The sequence below is a fragment of the Diceros bicornis genome, chromosome 34, assembly GCF_020826845.1.
Source record: "Diceros bicornis minor isolate mBicDic1 chromosome 34, mDicBic1.mat.cur, whole genome shotgun sequence".
In the NCBI taxonomy this organism is placed as follows: Eukaryota; Metazoa; Chordata; class Mammalia; order Perissodactyla; family Rhinocerotidae; genus Diceros; species Diceros bicornis.
In genome coordinates this window covers 14,784,863-14,805,483 of record NC_080773.1, presented here as the reverse complement: position 1 = coordinate 14,805,483, position 20,621 = coordinate 14,784,863, and the positions used below count along the sequence as shown (strand labels likewise).

General features: G+C 43.6%; 1 pseudogene; it reads left to right on the top strand.

The window, feature by feature from the left end:
• Positions 1 to 1,450: 1,450 nt before the first annotated feature.
• Positions 1,451 to 20,205, top strand: LOC131397982 (cytochrome P450 2B11-like; annotated as a pseudogene).
• Positions 20,206 to 20,621: the final 416 nt, after the last annotated feature.

Here is a 20,621-nt window from a genome sequence, read left to right as displayed (position 1 = left end):
TGCCTAATATTGCAAGAGAGATGCTGCCTCATCTCCCCCCACTCCCCCTTTTTTATTTTGTGAAGAAGATCAGCCCTGGGCTAACATCCATGCCCATCATCCCCCAATTTATGTGGGACACCGCCACAGCATGGCCTGACAAGCCATGCATCAGTGTGCACCCAGGATCTGAACCCGGGCCACCAGCAGCGGAGCATGTGCACTTAACCAATATGCCACAGGGCCGGCCCCCCCTACTCCCTTTTAAAGGAGAGAGACAGAGAGAGGTAGAAAGACAGGCCCAGTCCATGACAGATGGACATGGAAACATTCATTCACATATTTAGCAAATACGGAGTGAGCCTACCAGAGGCTGGGTGGAGGCAGGCTCAGAGGGATGATGGAGACAGATGCAAGCCAAGTGGACATCAATCAAACTGGACCCAGTCTCTGAGCTCCTGGAGCTCAGAGTCCAAAGGAGGAAACAGAGACACTGAGACAGAGAGACTGCAGGAGGGAGAGCAACACACATACAGATTGTCAGCGAGAGTCAGAGAAAAGTCCTGCACTGTGAAGACAGAGCCAGAGGCAGGGAGAGAACCACCTGGTGCTGGTCAGAGCAATCAGACATCCAGAGGACCCCAACGCTCCACCTGCCAGGTCTCAATCTCTCCGTCTCTCTCCACCTGACCTTCTCCACCTCTGAGTCTCACCAGTTCTGTGTCTCTCCCCCTCCTTCTATTTTTCCCATCACTCCCATCTATGGTTGTCACAGAAGGGAGGGTGAAGGATGGGGGACTGGAGAGATGGACACTGATGGTCTGCAGGCCCTATAGAGACAGTAAGTTGTTGGCGCACGAACACACAAGCACACACATATTCACACACAGGGACATATACCATGACCAACACACAAATGCAAACAAACCTTCAGGTATGAAACCATATAAATACATATAAGTCTACACACATGCAAAAATATACACATAAGCACACGCAGATTCATACACAGAAACACACATCAACATGTTCACATAAATACAAACACCTTTTCACATATGAAAATCATGTGAGCACACACACAGATAAAAGTAGGCACAGACAAATGCATGCAAGCCTAAAGCAGAAACATGGCTAAAACAATTACATATTGCATGCTCACCCATACCCAGAAAAATAAACACACACTCTTGCACACTCACACACTCATGTGGATCTTGGTATCTCTATCATAGTATCTCTGCCAACATCTAGGGAGGGAGTGCACAGGGAGGAAATGAGCAGGTCACTGGACTGCCAGAGCAGGAATTATGGATCCCTTAGCTCTTCTCTTTAATGTTCACACTTCTGGACAAGGATGAAAGAGGAGGTGGAGAATGGAGGACATTACATAACTGGGTGGGGAGGCAGGCTCAGGATAAAAGGCCCAGCTCCAGGTTGCAGTGGGGTGGAAGGCAGTCAGACAGGGACCATGGAGATTAGCGTGCTCCTCCTGCTTGCTCTCCTCATGGGACTCTTGCTTCTCCTGGCCAGGGGCCACTCAAAGGCCCACAGCCACCTCCCACCAGGACCCCATCCTCTGCCCTTCTTGGGGGACCTTCTGCAGATGGACGGAAGAGGCCTACTCAAATCCATCCTCAAGGTGACATGCAGATGGACTGGGTCTGAGGGTGGCTCCCAGCCTCTATACTTGGGGATCACTCACCTGAAGTAGTGAGGCATCCTTCCAGACTCAGGGATGAAGGTTGGTGATTAAGGAGCATGGAGCTGAAGCATGGTGCATGGTGGTCAGACAGTCAGAGGTTTCCTTGCTCAGTTGGACGTGTGTGGTCACCATCCTGGGAGCAAGCAGGTGGGCAGGAAGAGGTGTCTGGGTGTGAGCCATGGGTGTAGAATTTCGCCCTCCTCTGCCACCCTCTATCATGTTCCTAGGTGCCTGCTCACCACTGGAAGAGACAGAAAAGGGGTAGGTGGCAATAATGCAGTAGGTTTCTCCTCTGCCAAGAAAAGACAACAAAGAATGGCTCATGGCAGTGCCAGGACAGTGGGGAGACGGGAGGGAGAGCAGGACAGGAGGCCTGGTACCGAGTGCTTACCAATAACGAACACTAATGCACTATAATAGTAGCTGAAATTGTGGCGTATTTACTAGGCTCTGTATCACTTCCGGGTATGATTTCATGTTTGATGATCTATTTATTTGTTAATAATGTAATCCACACCCATGAACCCATTACCCAATAGAGAATTGGAACACTGACAGTAACTTCCACCTGTCCTGTGATCCTCCATCCACTTTCCCCCACCATGGCGACCACACCCCTGAGTCTTGGGCTGTCATCATTTTGCTTCTAAGAGAGAGCATTTTATCACAGATGTGGAGGCCCAAGTGCATACTATTTCTTTAATGTATCACAAGTGTTAGATGCTTTTGCATAAATTCCTGGACTTAGTTTCTTCACTCAGAATTATGTGGCTAGCATTCATCTGTATTGTCGTGGGATTCAGCAGGTCTTGTTTACAGCAAGAGGCTTGAGAGGTGCTATCCTCATCTTAGAGCTATAGACAGTGAAGCTCAGCCTGGGGAGGGCACTTGTCCACAGTCACACAGCTGGGACTTCACAGAGGAGATGTTGGAGTCCAGCCTGGAGGTCTCTTTCTCTCCAATGCCCTCATAGACTGAAACTGCCTAACAATTTGGGGATCACTGAATCCTTTAGGAATTAGACTAAAGCTCTGGGCTCCCTCCCCTACAAATATCCATACACATTTAGCCTAAAATTTTGAGAATTCCAGACCCCCTAATCCTCTTCCATAGACGATCCTCCAAGGATCGTCAATGTGATCATGGTCCTCGATTATCATTCCTTCTTTGTGGGGGTGGGGGGGAAGAGAGAGAGACAGATTGAGAGAGGGAGGGAGGGAGAGGGCAGGGGCTAGCAGGTGTCATGTTGGGATGGGTTGGGGATGGTGCACTGCTCCTCCTCCATTGCCCTGTATGCTCCCAATTCCTTCTGGGGTCAGACAGACGTGAGTTCATGTTCCAGATCAACTCTTACTCATTACTCTACTCTTACTCTTGGCTTCCTCTTTTGTAAAATGAGATGGTGACCACAAGAATGTACACTTTTTGAGACTGTTATGAGGATTAAATGGGATATTGCATAGAGCCTGGTGGATAGTAAGTTAAATGGCAGCTACTTCGATCCATTCATTCATTTATTCACTCATACCATAATAATTTTCTGGGCACCTCCTGTGTGCTGGGGAGTATTCTCAGCATTGATGATGTGGCATTGGACAGGGCATATAAAATAAACAAATAAGGAAATATTAGGTAGACAAGAGCTATGATGAAAATAAAGCAGAGTGATATTTTAGAAAGTGGTGGGAGCTTCTTTAGATTGAGTGGCCAGGGAAAGGCGCAGTCTTGCTTAGTTTCTGAGCAGAGACCCTGAAAGATGCAGGTGGAAGTCACCAGAGAGAGGCAGGTGTTGGTGTAAGAACTCTGAGACAGGGGGCAAGCTCAGCATATTTTGGAGAAAACACAGAGGATAGATCAGAGTGAGTGAAGGGGCAAGTGGGAGGAGAAGTCAGCGGGGTGGTGGGGCCACGTTATGTAGGGCTGTGTGGTCCAGGGTGGAGACTTCTGGTGTTGTTCTCTGTGCAGTGCGGGCATTGGAGTTTTTGGAGCAGGTTGGGGATATTAATTAATTAACATTTTAGTGAGGTTGCTCTGGCTTCTGCGTTGGTGTGGGGTCAGTGGGTGGTCAAATGATTGTAGGGGGGCAGGAAAGAAAGTAGGGAGACCAGTGAGGAGACTTTGCAGAGATCAATGTAAGTTTTAAGTAAACTTAACCTTTTTATGATTTCAAGTCAACTTTTTATTGAAATTCAACATCACCATTTAAACTGCACAGATTATAAGTGTACATCTCAGTGAATTTTCTCAAACTAACATACTGACGTATAGACATTCAAATAAGTAACAACACGGCCTTACCCCAGAAACTCTCCTCATGTTCCCGTTCTGGTCACTATCTTCTTACTATCCTGAAACCATAGGGCATGTTATTTGTTATTGAACATAGTATAAATAGAATTATGACATATGGACTCTTTTGTGTCTAACTACTTTCTCTCAACACTATGTTTGAGAGTTTCATTCATGTTGTTAGGTGTAGCAGTGGTTTGTTCTTTTTCATTGCTGCATAGTATTCCATGGTATGAATACATCACTACAGATTTATTCTGTATCAATGTAGCTGAACATTTCATTAATAAGGCTTCTATGAATCTCCTTGTTCATATTTTTGGTGAACCCAAAGTATACACCTTTTTGCTGGACACATATCTGAAAGTGAAGTTGCCGAGTCACTGAGTAAACATGCATTCATCCTCAGTAAGTACAGCTGAGGAGTTTCCCAAGTGGCTGTACTGATGTTATGATTTTTCAAATTTCATGATGATCCCCAGAGGGCCCTCAGTTTCCCTTCATGTCTACCAAGTGGGGGGTTTCAGGGTGGTTCTCTGGGGAAATTATCAGAAGGCAGACAGCAGGATGAAGTTGGGTCACAAGCAGGATGATTCTTTCGTTGTTATGTCAGGGAGATCTGGCTAGACTCAAGGGTATGGGCGAGGGTGATATCAGAAGTGTTTAACCATCTTTACTGCTTAGGGTACTAATCACACAGACCCTGGCTGGGTGATGGGTTAATCCTTTATTTGTTGGGTCCTGGGGTGGAGGGTCTTCTGGGCAGTAGCTAATTATCAATCTAAAGTAAATGCTTTAAGTTTTTAACAATTGGGATGGCCACAGACATGCACATTGACTAACAGCAACGCTGGGGATGTGTATTCTTGGAAGCTCCAAGAGAAATGCAAGAGTGTCTTCACAGTGTACCTGGGTCCAAGGCTGGCAGTCATTCTGTGTGGGACAGATGCTACCCAGGAGGCCCTGGTTGATGAAGCTGAGGCTTTCTCTGGCTGGGAGAAAATCATTGTCTTGACCCAGTCTTCCAGGGATACGGTAAGGACCCAGCGGCACCGGGTCAGGGCAGGATCGAGGATGGGGATTGGGAAGGTGACCTTGGGAGGGAGGGTAAGGGGTAGAGAGGGACCCAGAATCTTCTTCCAACTTCTACACCCCCAGGTATGACCATTTTCAATTGGGAACATTGGAAGACCCTTTGCCGATTCTCTCTGGCCACCAGGAGGGACTTTGCAATGGGAAAGTGGAGTGTGGAGGAGTGGATTCAGGAAGAAGCTCAAGGTTTAATGGAAGAGCTGTGGAATACCAAGGATGAGCCTTGGAGGATGGGTAGGAAAGAAGGATATTGAATCAGAGAGAGATGTGCAGTGCACAGCAAAAGAAAGACAGGGGGTAGATGTGGGCAGAGAAAGAGAGGTAGATATAGAGAAAGATAGAGCCCAAGAGACCATCAGACTGGGGGACGAGGACAGAGAGAGGAGCATGGAGATGGACAGAGATGAGGAAGAGAGGGACACGGGGATCCAGAAGAGACGTGGGGTGTGTAGTGTTGAAAACAACCCAAAGACACAGACTAAGACATTAGTACACTACTTACTTGTGTTTAGGGAAACCAATTTCTGGATTAATTGTGTCTATCAAAGGCAAAAACAGGACTTTCATAAAAGAAAGCAAAGAGAGGAAAGGGAAAACTACAGGCATTTTGAAAATGATGAACTGAGATTTCATTTCCGTGGTTGAACTGCTGATGAGCTGGCAGTGAGGAAAGAGGGCAGTGGGGTATTCTGCTCTCAGGCAGCTCAATGGGCCATCTATAAGTACTTCTGGTTGTTTTTGGATTCTCCATAAATGGGTGCTTATGAAACACAAAGGTGATAGTGTCCTTTCTTAAGAATTTCCAAGACATAAATGTGGAGGCTGAGAGGCAGAGGCAGAGACACAGGGAGCAACAGAGGAATAGGGACACAGGGCTGAGAAGAAAGACAGGAAGAAACAGAGTTACACAGAGAGACAGACAAGGAGAGAGAGACAGAGATGGAGGGACCAAGACCAAGAGAAGCATTCAGAGACAAGAAAGAGAGTGGAAGAGGCTCAGAGATGCAGAAAGCAACAAAGCCAGAGAGAAACTGAGGCAGAGAAAATTAGAGAGACAGACAGACAGGCTCAGGAAAGGATGTGCAGGGAAACAAGAGAAGATGTATGAGTGAGACCCAGAGAGAGAGGCTGCACCCACCTGACATTCCTGGGCTCACAGCCCACCCTCCCTCCAACCGGGCCAACCCTGGAGTACACAGACATTAACCAAGTGCAGAACGATTCCCAAAGACCAGAGACAGAGAGGTAGAGAGAAGAGATGAAGGGAGGGTGACATATAAGTGACAGGGGGAGCAGAGCTTTTTAATTTGCATGTGCAATCAGGTGGACACCTGCTCTGCGCCACCTCTGCATCTGGGAATTAGCTCTACCTGCACCTAGAATCAGAGCTGGGTCCTGAGTGGAGACCAACTACACAGCCCTGTAGTTGAGCCGCCTGAGTCTGAGTCCTGGTCCCAGCGATGAGTAGCTGGATAACCCTAGTCAAAGATGTAACTTCTCTGTCACCCATCTTTGAACAGAGGTAATAACAGAATTACATGTTCATCATAGGTTGTGGTGAGAATTAAATAAAACAATAGTGCTTAGAATAGAACCTGGAGCCTAATATGGGCTAGTGAGTGTTAGCTGTTCCTGTTCCTGTTTTCTCCATCATGATTGAGTGATGGAGGACAGTCACAAAGAGCTGGGGCAACAGGCAAATGCTCCCCAGGCCTTTGAGTCTATGTCTGGTGACCTGCGCCTACTCCCCCAAGAGCCCTCCAGGACCCCACCTTCTTCTTCCACGCCATCACTGCCAACATCATCTGCTCCATTGTCCTTGGAAAATACTTCTCCTACAGAGATCCTCAGGTCTTGCAGCTCCTTGACTTGTTTACAAGTCCTTTGCACTCATCAGCTCCTTCTCCAGCCAGGTCAGGGAGAGGCTGAGGGACAGTGGGCACGAGGGGGCATCCAGGGCAGGGGAAAGGGGTGATCTGCTTTGGGGGCCATAAATGCAGCTTAGGGCTGGAAGAAGGGCAGAGACAACAGGGAGAGACAGGGACTGAGAGACTAAGAGAAAGATAGTGGACTAATGAGGAGGTAGAAATAAAGAGAGAGACTAAGGAATAGGGGCTTGGAAAAGAGAGGAGAGAAGAGGGGAGGAAAAGAGAGAAGATAGAGAGGAAACAAAACAAAAAAGGGTAGAGATGAAGAGATCATGAGAGAGACAGTTGAAAATCGAGTGTGTGTGTGTGTGCATGCATGTGTAACAGAGAGAGAATGAATCAGACTTTCAGCCTCTCTACTCTTCTTCCCTTACTTCCTCTGAAGCTTTGCCTCTGCCTTTGCTAAAGCCCTTCACTTGAAGAAACTGAAGGATGCATGAAAATAAGAAACTGTATTTCTTCATTTTCCCCATTTCTCCTCTTTTCTGTTTTTTTTTAAAAAAAAAGTCTCCAAGACTATAAAGGAATATGCTCCTCTTTTAAAACAAAATAATAAAATTTCTCTCTCTTGACTAATCTGGTAATACCCCTATTGTATATTAACTTAAAAAAAATTAAATGGCACAACATATGCCTGGCCATTGTTCTTCACCAAGTGTGTGTTACATTCACAGGTAGGACTATTACAAAGCTGGAATGGGGCCCAGGGTGAGTATTTCCCACAGGCCCAACAGGTGTTTTCAATTTTGTCCTCCCTTAGAGAAATGTGGAGAGAGAAAAGTCTGGAGGGAGGTCCATGAAAAAGTTAACAGTGTTTATCTGTAGATGGAGGGATTAAAAAGGAATTTTACATCGATACATTTTGAATCTTTTGCAGTTATTTGCAACAACTTGACTATTGCATTTATCATCACAAGAAACAATACAAATATGCTCCAAATAAATAAATAGTCTTAAGTCGCCAGTAGGCTCATCTTGTGTAAACACAGTGTTATCAGTGCCTGACACAGCAAGGGAGGTGCAAGAGGTGGAGAGAGTCAGAGAGAGGTTTGAGCAGAACAGATAAACTGGCTGAGGTAGGCAAGAGAAGCCCAGAGAGATTATGAGAAGAGGAGACACACAGAGATAAGGAAAGGTGGAAAGGAGAGATGGAGAGGTGAGGAAGAGACCAACAAAAGGACAGGAGCATGAGAGAGGAAGAAGCAGAAAGAGAAAAATAGAAGAATAAGAGATCAAAGACAATAGAATCAGTGAGCGAGGACTCAGATATATATAGAAAGAGAGACAGAGAGAGTGAGACAGAGAAATGGAGAGACAGAGACAGACAGATAAAGACAGAGGGAGAGAGAGATTCCCCTAGGTGGTATTAGGACCCAGAGCGCTGCCCCTCCTGTGACATCTGCCCCAGGAGGACCTCACCGCCCCTTCTCTCCCTCCTGCCTCAGGTGTTTGAGCTCTTCCATGACTTCCTGAAGCACTTTCCTGGCACACACAGGCAAGTCTACAAAAACCTGCAGGAAATCAACACTTTCACTGGCCGCAGTGTGGACGAGCACCGTGAAACATTGGACCTCAGCAACTCCCAGAACTTCATCAATACCTACCTGCTCCGCGTGGACAAAGTGGGGTCAGGAGAGGGGAGTTGAAGGGGACGGTAGAGAGGAAAAGATGGGGGATGAGAAGAAGGGAGGGGAAAGGGGTAGAGAGTAGGGAAGACGGGGAGGAAAGAGCAGAGGATGAGGAGGAGAGATTAGGAAAAGGAAGGGGAGATGCGGGAGGGAATGGAGGAGATGGAAGGAAGGAGAAAGTAGAGAGGAGAGAGAGAGAGATACAGGAAATACAGGCCAATTCACAAAAATACAGCAATAGAGGCAGCCCTGATGGCCTAGTGGTTAAAGTTCTGGGCTCACAGCTTAGGTGGCTGGGGTTCGCATCCAGGTCACAGAACCAGACCTCCTGTCTATCAGTTGTCATGCTGCGGTGGTGGCTCACATAGAAGAACTTGAATGACTGACAACTAACATATACAACCATGTACTGGGGATTTGGGGAGGAAAGGGAAAAAGGAAGATTGGCGACAGACGTTAGCTCAGGGCAAATCTTTCCCGGCCAAAAAAAAAAATAATAATTATATATATATATATATATATATATGGGAATAATATATATTTCCATATATATATATATATTTGGAATAATATATATTTCCCATATATATATATATTTGGAATAATATATATTTCCATATATATATATATATATATATATATATGGAAAAAAAAAACACAGCAACAGGTGAAAAGACCCACCGGGGCAGAAAGAGAGGAAGAGAGATAAACACACCAAAGAGATGGAGAGAGAGATCGAAACAGAGAAAGACAGAGTGAAGAGAGACTGAGACAGAAGTACAGATATATGGTTGCACCTGCAGAGGACATTGGTAAAGAAAATGAGCCAGATGGTATGAGAGACCCAGAAACAGGTGGAGGACACGCCAAGACACATGTGTGATGAGAGGTTCCAGCCTCCCCTGACACGAGCCCTAGTGTTCTTGACCCAGAAGTCTGACTTGAACAGCAAGTTCCACCAGTAGAACTTCATCATCATTCTGCTCTCATTCTTCTTTGCTGACGCTGAGACCACCAGCACCACTCTCCACCATTGATTCCTGCTCATGCTCAAATACCCCCACATCACAGGTGGGCAGGCTTGGAGCAGCCAATTGATGGCAGTCTTCTGAGCCCTTTTGGGGCTGCAGAAGTGGGTCTAGGGGTCCTTCGCCAATGAGAGAGTGTGCCTTCACCTCATCGCTGGAGCACTGCAGGTTTTGAAGGAGCCTCTAACTAGGCCAGCCCTGATGGTGGATGGATGGATGAAGAATCTGTCAACGTGTTCTCCCACTGTTTTCTCTGATCACTTAACTATCAACTCATCCATCCATCCATCCTTCCACTCATCCATCCATTCACCCGTCTGTACTTTTATTCATTAATTAACCTGTATCCTCAGATTCTTTGATCTATGATTTATCCAAAAACATACACTTCCATTCTTTATTTGGATTGATTCATCTATCAATCCTTTGAAACAGTGATTAATTCAATGAACTATTTGTCATTGATTCATTGGCTCATTTATTCATTCATGCATCCATCTGTCCTTCTATGAGCTAGGTTTTATTCCTTAATCCATCCATCAGTCAGTCTTTCAATTCATCCTTCATCCATCTATTCCTTCATTTATATATTTCATAATTAACTCATTTATTCACTCTTGATTTAGTCATCTGTCATTCAATACATCCATCCATTTATTCCTTTATATACTCATTCCTACAGTTACTTATTCATTCACTTATTCCTCCATAAAAATGGTCATTCATCCATTCATGTGTTTTATTTGTCTATGGACCATTTATTAATTAATGATTCATTAATTCATTTATTGGTCGATAAATGAATACATATATACATTCATTAATGTTCTTCTATTCATCAATCTTTCCGTTAATGAATGCATCCATTGGTTGATTGATTGATGTATTCATTTATTTATCCAGTTATTCATGGGTTAATCTATTGGTCTGTTTCACTGTTATATACCTTAGGACCTAGCACAGTGCCTTATCTATCGTACATACACAATCAATATTAGTTCATCTTTACACTCCTCTTGGAAAATTTTGACCGAGTCATAGCCTAGAGTTATTAATCTGACATTCTGTGTAAAAATGTGGTGCACATGGGTATGGGTGTGTCTGTGTTTACCTGTGCATGGGGGCAGGGAATCTATAACATTCATTAGATTTCAATGGGTGAGAATTCTTGTTGCTTCCTCTCTCTGCCCCCCTCCCCAAACTGGTTGCTCTGGGGATTGTCAATAATCTAACCCTTTACTAGAGATATTTCCTGGCTCACTAGCCCATAGAGCAGTGTCCCTGCTGAAAGCCCTCTTTGAAATGAGGTTCACTGGTCCCACTCTTCTGTGCAGAGAGACTCCACAAGGAGATTGACCAGGTGATTGGCTCACATCACCTCACAGCCTTCGATGACCGAGCCAAAATGCCATACACTGAAGCAGTCATCCACGAGATTCAGAGATTTGGGGTCCTCATACCCCTTGGCATGCCCCACATGGTCACTGAAGACACTTACCTCTGAGAGTACATCATCCCCAAGATGAGGCCTTCTGGGTTCCCATATCTGACCTGGATGGGCACCCTGTGTTCTCGTCATCTCTTAACTTGACCTCTTATTGATTTTATCACTAGGGCCCTCTTATTTGTTTTTTAAGGTGTGGATTGGGGAAGGGGATGGCAATATCTTTGATTTTGTGACCTTCTCTCAGGGCACTGAAGTATGTTCCATCCTGAGCTCTTCTCTCTCTGACCCATGTTACTTTGAAAAACCAGATGCCTTCAACTCTGACCACTTCTGGGTGCCAATGGGGCACTGAAGGAGAATTATACTTTTATCCCCTTCTCCAAAGGTAAGCTTCACCCACACTCCCTTTCCCAGACACCAGAGTGAGGTGTCATCTGCTCCTTGAGACAATCAAGGAGAGGTCTTTGTTTATTGAGCAGTGAGTATATGTCAGTTGCTTTACCTGCATTAACCCACTCCATTTTCACTACAATCCTAGAGAGGGCTTGAGAAGTGAGATCATGTCCCAAAGACACATCTTGATTAGCTGAACCCTGGGCAAGTATTTTAACCTCTTCATGTCTTGGTATAAAATAGCTGTTGAGCATTACTCTGAGTGCAGTGCTCTGTTGGGGGCTGAAGATAATACATCTGACAAGTCACATAGAGACATAGTGCCTGTCCCAGGGAATTTACAGTGAACCAAGGGAGATGGGCATTATCATATGGTCAAAGAATAATACCTAATTAAATGAATTAATGCTGGCAATATGTTTAGAACTGCTTAGCTTAATGTAAGTTCACATAGGGGCAGATATTATTATAATAATATTAATTGTAATAAGTGCTCTAAAATTGTCTTTGGGAACATCAAATAGGAAGTACTGACAACTCTTTGTAGGTTGGTGAGCAAAAGCTTACCTGAAGCACTGCTGTCTAAACTAAGACATCATGGGTGAGCATCAACCAGCCACTGGAAAGAGTGTTTCAGGCAGAAGGAATAGCAAGGGCGGAGACTGGAGGTGGAGACAGCCTGGTGGATTGAGAAACTAGAAGAACCCAGGCAGCCTGAGTGTGGATTACAGAAGGGGATAAGGGTGTAGAGCTCAGCTGGAGGGCCGTAAAAGTCGGGGAAAGTTTGGATTTGTCCTGCTGGCACTGGGGAGCCAGGGAGGATTTGACATGTGCTGACGTGTGTCTAACCCCATTCTTCACTCTTCAGCTGCATCCAGAGAAAACTGAGAGCCCTCAGGATTGCTGTTTTTTCATCACAGGCTTGTGTCACTGACATAACCAAGGGTGGGCAGCAAACGTGTCCCTGGGCTGGGCCACAGTTTGGACTGCATCCTGTAGACCTGCAACCTCAGTGGGAAAAAGAGGGGGCCCAGAAAGCTGCCCCACCCAGTGCGGTAAAGTGCATTATCATTCACAGATATTCAGGGCACATCCCCGGTTGCATTAAACATCTCTGCCATGTTGAACTTCGATGGAACTTGCTGTGGCCAATGAAGTGAGGGTTAAATTGATGTCTGCCATGCTCTTTAGCCTGCTTCTGCATGTGTCACGATAGGGTCTCCAGTAGCCCCTATCTCTTCAGGACTGTGATGGCCTGGGATGGGAATGTTGCATGAGCATGGAATTAAATTTTAGGCTTTAAGCTGATGAGATGTTCAGGTTGTTTATTATAGTGCAGCCTGCCCTGACTAATATTGGCCATGACTTCCTCCTGGGCATTGGGCAAGCCTCCTGCCCACCTGGGCCTCTCTCGTTCCAGCTCTCCAAGAAAGTGCATGATTCAACACTAAGATATCTACTATTTTTTTAAACAGGTCAAAGGAGGAAAACAAGTTGATACACACTCAATAACTTAGTGATACCACCACTCCATCACATTTAGGGGAACTGAGGTGAAAATGAGGGAAAGATTTAGATCCAAGGTTACCCAGGACAGTAGCAGCAGGTGCCCTGTCTCTGACCCCTGTCCCCATCTACACTCCCACTCCCACCCTCCCCTCCTGTTCTGTCCTTGAGTGGAAAGGGCCAGATTATCCCACAACTTCTGTAATGTGTAACTCAAAAATATTTTCCTTACCTCTCTGATTTTATCCTTTAAAGCTAGTGAGATAAAAATAAAATTCTACTATTTCTGGACAAAATGGATATCAGTGCTGCCTTGCTATTATCATTTTTTTGGAGGTAAAGTTCACAGAACATAAAATTAACCATTAACCATTTTAAAGTGTCCAATTCAACAGCATTTAGTACAACCACAATGTTGTGCAACTATCATCTCTATCTATTCCCAAACATTTTCATCACCACAAAAAGAAACTGTGTACCCATTAAGAAGTCAGTTCTCCTTCTTCCCTCCCTCTAGTCCCTGGCAACCATTAGTATGCTTCTGTCTCTGTGAACTTACCTGTTCTGGAAGTTTCATATGAATGAAATCATATAGTAAGTGACCTGTGTCCGGCTTCTTTCATTTAGCATAATGTTTTCAAGGTTCATCCACATTGCAGCATGTACTTCATTCCTTTTATGGCAGAATAATATTCCATTGTTGGGAAATCTCACATTTGTTTCTCTCTACATGAGTTGACTGGCATGTGGGTTGTTTCTACCTTTGTCTATTGTGAATAGTGCTACTGTGAACATTTGTGCACAGGGTGACCCTGCTTTCATTTTGCTCTTCATTGGGTCAATGGGAGGAAGGTTATCTTAATTTCCACCTTCAGATCTGAGGCTCTGGAAGGATAGGGCCAGATCTCTCCTCTCAGATGCTCTTCACAGCTGGTTTTGAACATTAAATGAGATGGTACTTGTAAAGTGGCTACAACAGTTCTTGGCACCAAGTATCCATTATTTAAGTGATTGATAAGTGAATAAATCCTCATCTTTGAGTTGAGGCTCACAGAGGTGAAGTCCCTGGCCTAAAGTCACAGCCTGACTCACACCCCAGCTCGATGACTGCCAAAGCTGAGCTCTTAGATGTGGACTACATTAGCAGGTCAGGCTGGAAAGTTGGGATGTCATGGAGAGGGGTGACCTCTCCCATCAGCCCTGCACCTCCATTTGCCTCCTGTCCCATGCTCAGGGACCCAGTTAAGGCACATCTGGAGTGAGGCTGCTTCATTGAGAAGAGTGGGAGGGATAGCTGTTTCATATATCAGGGAGGATGGATGCAGGGATGGGGATCATCATAAACAGCCAAAGTATCCCCCCTCCCTTCCCCTGTTCCATCTTTCTCTGCCTCAACCTCAGGCAGGCACAGTGAATTCTAGGGTCCAGGACTCAAGAGAAGGGAGTCTGGGGGCTATGGTGGGGTGAGGGGATTATGGCATCTCAGATTACAGGTCTTTAGACAGCCTGAGCTACATACACCTTCACAGCTGAGGGGAGGGGATGTGCTTGAGGTCACACATGGAGCTTAAGAACAATACTCTCTTCCTGGTTGGGACCACAAATAGTAGGCTTCAGGTTCAGCTGGAGGAGGTTGCTAAAAAGAGAATTGTGAAAACTACTCTATAACTTCAGGGGGAAATCTTGACCCTGGTTCTTCTGCCAAGGGCTCTGGCTGCTGGTTACACTGTGTGGGATTGAAGTTGTGCAGGAGATGGTGATAGAACAGTCAAAGGATTCTCCAAAAGAGATGGAATTGAGTGCTGGAAACAGTCTCATAGGGAATCAATGAGTGGAGGGCAGAGCAAAGTGTCCCAAGAGAGAGCCAAGTGGAAACTGGACTACCTTTTATGACCATGCCCTGGAAGTCATGCAGAGTCACTTCCACTGCATTCTCTTGGTCAAAGCAGTTATAAATTCCACCCAGATTCAAGTGGAAGGGAAAAGAGGACATCTCAGCGGTGGCACTTCAGTGTCACATTGAAAGAAAAGTGCGTGGGACAGAAGATATATAGATATATACATAATGGAAATTAAAGAAATCTTAACTAAATTGGAAGGCCAGTTGGGTGAGCTCTCATATCCTATCACATATCACCAATTACACCAAACAGGAAGAGGCAGATAGATGCTTGCAGCTCTCACAGGAAGTGAAACTACTTTACTATTGAAAGGAGATTCCTCTTCCCACCAGGCAACAGCCCAGCCAGTTAGAAGCCATTGCCACTCTGAACTGTTAGTTTCCTCCAATGGACTTTCAGTTGAGAACAGCCCCTCCCAACTCCCCCTTTTTCTCTATAAAAGCACGCTCCCCTCCTTGGTTTTCTGAATTTGCCTATGGTTTGTCACTATATGCACACTTGGAATCGCAATTCTTTTGGCTGTTCCTGAAAAAACTCATTTTGAGATAAAATAACAGGTGATTTTGCTGTTTTAGTTGACATATATAGTGCCAGGAAAGTGGACCCAAAAGAAGCGATCCCCTAGAGACAGTGACCCCCAGAATCCACAAAGTACTCACATGGAGCCCCTTGTGCGCATTGCCTATGTGTGTTGCCGCCTGCTTTTGGTTAGCTGAGAGTCCTCTCAGATACTGAGCTCTGTTCTCCTTGCATTTTGAGCTCTCAGACTTTATGCAGAATCAGGAGAGCCTTTGTACTCTTGAGGGAGGGACTTTGTCCTTCTGGTTCAAGGCTCTGTCCTTGGGTTCAAGGCGTCTGCCTTGTGAGTACTCAGTTGTTTTCTGGAGGTAGCGCAGTTCCTTTTGGGGCTCAGACTTGCTGAAAATCCAGGTGTTTTTCTTTGGTTTTCAGATTCCTTTTGGGATGAAGGCTACGAATCTAGCAACTTTTCTTTTGTTTTTAGATGCCTTTGGGATAGGGATAGGCCTTGAGCAACTTTCTTGTGTTTTCAGAGGAATTTTTGGAAATGGGATCCCAGTAATTGCAATGTTTTGAGGACACCCTTCTTCAGGGACCCGAGTCAGGTTTATGTTTAAGAACTTCGGGCCCCCTACATGTATATTATTTCCTCAGTGGACTAAACAGAGAAAAAGCAGTCCAGAATTGCAATGGCCATTATGTGAAACTTTTGATCTCCCCAAACTAGCCTTTCTTAAAACCAAAATGGAAGACTGTGGCTCTAAAATTAAGCAAATAAGGTATGTTTATTTTCATTGGTACTTGGAGGCTTCTGGATGCACTTTTGATGCAAATAATCAATAACCAATCTGTAGTTAAGAGAGAGATTCGAAGAGCTAATGTGAGGACTAGCCCAGAAGTCGTCTCTTCCCCAGAGAAGAAAGCACACTGGGAAGTGTGGTTTACAACATGGTTATATACCATTTCAGAACGAAGAACATATGGCAAGAATGACAGAAATATAATTTTTTTCCCCGAGAGTCACAAGGAGATGTTTTGCCGCAGTTTAGCACATACACAACAGGTCAACTTGACCTTGATTCTCTGGGAATAAAGCCTCATCTTCAAAGAACTACTGGTATCAGTGTCAGACAAAAGAAGACACTCATCCCTATCTTTAAAGAGTGCATTCTTTGCTTTGGGAAAATGTTTGAAGCAGATGTACAGTGCATGTTTGGTGGGCTGTAACTCACGTTGCTCTGAGAAAAACAAGTTTTAGGCTGAATCAGATTTAAACCAGAATGGCTTCCCCATACACCTTGATTTGTGAAAATTCTTGTTGTTCTTATCATTTTCATCATTTTTACTCTTGTGATTGATAATCTTTTGATAGAAAGTGTTGATGATCAAGTTATTGTCCCTTGGTGCCAGGGTGCTTGCTGCCTGCCCTGATTCCATCATGTCCCTTGGCACTGATCCTTCATTTTATTTTACCCATTATCCACATTGGAGGGAAAATAGCTAACCACAGTGAGCAGACATAGGTGTATATGCTGGTAGGGGAAACATTCCATGGGTCGATAATTTTGGATTGGTGCACAGACACTGTACATCAGCTTCAACAAGATTTTGTAATCATCACTTATAACAGCTAACGACTATAGAGCAGATATAGTAGAAATGATAATAAAATGCTTCTTTCATAAGAATAAGTCTTAAGCATAATCTTTATCATAGAAAAAGTTTCATTCAGAATTATAAGAATGATCATCCATCTCAATTTGTTAAGAGATTGTTACTCTAGCTTGCATATCATTCTTACAACACTGAGTAAAGTAAACTGTAATTAGCTTGAATATTATGATTAATACAAGAATACCAAGAAGTAATGAAAATAAGAAATGTAATCCAGATCACAAAAGGGAACCAGTACCTGAAGGGAGCCAACTAAATAAATTGAGACTTGCTGAGGTGTCACTTAGGGCATTCACCTGTTTTTTCATGTACTTTAACAGAGACGACATATTAGAATATTCATCAGGCATAAAAACACCACGTTCAGTTTGAGTTATAGCACGTGTACCACCTTGGGATGCAGTTAGAATATCTAAGGCCATTCTTTCTCATTAAGGACATCTCAGTATTCTATAAAGCTATTTCTGTTTGTCTTCCAGTAAGGACGTGATGAGTAAATTTAGTCAGGGATTCTACATGTGGTATGATACCTTCTAATCCTATGAAGGTGGTCATAAAAATTGGAACAGTGAACCAGTCTATCTGGCCTTAAGGAGGGAAAGATTGGCAACAGTTGTTAACTTAGGATGAATCCTTCCTTGCGTCTAAGGGAGCCCATGCAGTGTCCTAGGAATCCAGGCAGTAGCCAAAGCCAAAGACTTTTTCCTCAAAACCATTGAGTCACAATGGGTGCCACTCAATAAATGTCTGGCCTTTGGGACAAGTCTGTTACAAACCAATCACTTTATTTAAGAATGATAATACTTTGAAATGACTCCAGTGGCAAGCATCCTATGTTTCAGATACATTGAGGTAAGTTTTGTTTGGAACAGTTTCCATGTTCCAGCATAAAGGTGCTCATGTACTTAAAGACTCATAACTAGGAGTGAACCAAACAAATCCATGCCAGACTTGTGTGAAACCTTCCACAGTTCTTGTTGTAGAATCCAATTTCTTTCATTTAGTGGTGAATTTTTGGGATAGTTGGAAAGCCTGAGCAACAGAAAAGAATACTCACGTTGTGTGCTATTAATAGTATTGCTACTGGCCAGGTTTCATGATCACAGTTAGTAATATCAGATGAACTGTGAACATGGGAACTAAACCTCTCTATAATAACAAATTGTTATAGCTTTCCAATCTGCACCTTGAAAGGGAGAAACCCACCAAGGTAACCCAGATATACTATAAAGGGGAAATTGGCCACATATCCAACAATTGGACTGATTAATATGTGAAGCAAAGGAATGAGCCCATTGTAAGAAGACATTGCCATCAGAAGTCCATCAAGATGTGGACTGAATAAACAACCATAGTACCAGAAAAACCTTAAATGACATTCTGGTAGTTAATTAAAAGATTTTGTACTTAAGCTCTTGTCTATTTTAGTCTAGAGGGATTGATAGAAAGCATTAATTATAGGAACAATAATTACAAGGTACCAAAAAGACAATCTAAAACACAAGGAAGGTGACCAACATCACGGAAAAGTATTAAAATTGCTTATATTCTCAAGTATATGATTATTATAGCAATTATAAATGGGTACACAGCGTAAGCATTACAAGCATTTAAATGAGGGAATATAAGGTTGGGGCTACAGGCCTGGTCCAGGATCTTGGGACAGCTGTCTACAACAGATGTCAGCTTCTTCTCATTGTGGTTTGGTAGTACTTGTCTTAGTCAGTCAAAGCTAGCTGTCAGTAACAGGAGTTGAAATCCACTCAGGAGGGGTGCCACTTTTAAATGAGAAATGTGAATTCATGATTTTATGCCTTTTAATTTTGCAGCACATGGATTGGTAAAAAGTACCTGGTATGGTGCTTTCCAACGAGACTCAAAGAGTCTGTAATTTGGTGTCTCTTCCAATAAACAAAAACTCCGGGTTGTACTCCATGATTCTCAAGGTCTTTGTCTCCCAGGAGACAAAGCTTGGTGTGAAAAGAATGTACTACCAATTTTTCATTTCATTTAGTGTCCCAATAAGAGCTTGATAATAATGTAAGGTATCTCCTTTGAGCAAAGTTGGTTCATATATTCCTTCATCTAATTGCATAGGCTGCCCTGTTATTATTACAAAAGGAGACAGCCAATGTTTACCAAAGGTTGTAGATCAAAGATTGAGGAGCACTAGTGGAAGAGATTTTGGCCATGAGAGATTAAATGCTTCTGAAAGTTTTACCAATTGAGTTTTGGTTGTGCTATTAGTTCTTTCTACCCGTCCCGAGGATTGGGGATGATAAGAACAGTGAAAACGCTGCCTTATTGGCCAAATGTCACACATAGATTTAATTACTTTTCTGGTGAAATGAGCTCCCAGTCACTGTGAAACTTGATAGGAATTTCCCAAGCAGGAATTATTCTTTCTAGTAACAACTTACCTACTGTTAAAGCTACTGCTCTTCTGCAAAGGAAAGCCTCAATCCAATGTGAAAATGTACAAATCATTGCTAAGATATATTTATATCCTTGAGATGGTGACATTTGAACAGAGTCCAATTGCCATACTTCAAATGGTCCCTTAAGAAGGAAAAGTGGTTTCCCCTGGTTATATTTAGGACATACAGTACAAAGAGCATAGGCTTTATGAGCCACTTTGGGAGAAAGTTTCCAAAAATATTGTTTTCTACACAAAATTATTTTTTCAGGTGCCCAATGGGTTAACTGATGTATGTGCTGGAGCAGTGCCAATTGTGCTCCAATAGGCACTGTGGATTTTATATTTTTCCCAAACCACATTTTTGTTCTGGGGTCAAATATTCCCCTTTTTGTTGCCATATTTGTTTCTCTTCTTCTGTGGTGATTTGTTGACCTTGTAGAAGGAAATCTTTCACTGGGTTATCAGGGTTTACAAAGAGCAGTGGGCATTCTCGAGACTGCACAGGATAAGTTTTTAAAGCTACTTGCTTAGCAGCTACATCAGCAAGTTGATTTCCTTTAATTCCAAAGTGTCAGATTCAGAATGCCCCAGGCTTTTAATAATTGCCAATTGTTTTGGTAATAGTATAGCATTTAATAATTCTGCGACCTCTTTTCCATTTTTTATAGGTTGCCCTGAAGCTGTTAAAATCCCCTGATGTTTCCATAGCATTTCAAAGTCCTGTGTCACTCCAAAAGCATAATGGCTCTTGGTATAAATATTTGCCACCTGGTCTTTAGACAATTGACAAGCTCGACTTAAAACAATTAATTTAACTTGCTGCACTGACTTTATTTCTTGTAAATAAGAACTCTCAATTGTATCCACTGAGGATTTTATTGCATATCCAGCCTGGTAATGTCCTTGCTTATCCTTTAAGTAAGACCCATCTGTAAACCAACTCAGATCAGCATTGTCAATAGGAGTTTCTTGTAAGTCATTCCTAGGGGCAAGAAGGTAACAGGTTATTAAAACGCAGTTGTGGTGGTTTTCCTCCTGTGGTGCAGGAGTCAAAGTTGCAAGGTAAGGATTATGACATAGGGAGAAGGTAATATTAGGTCAGAAAGACACAGA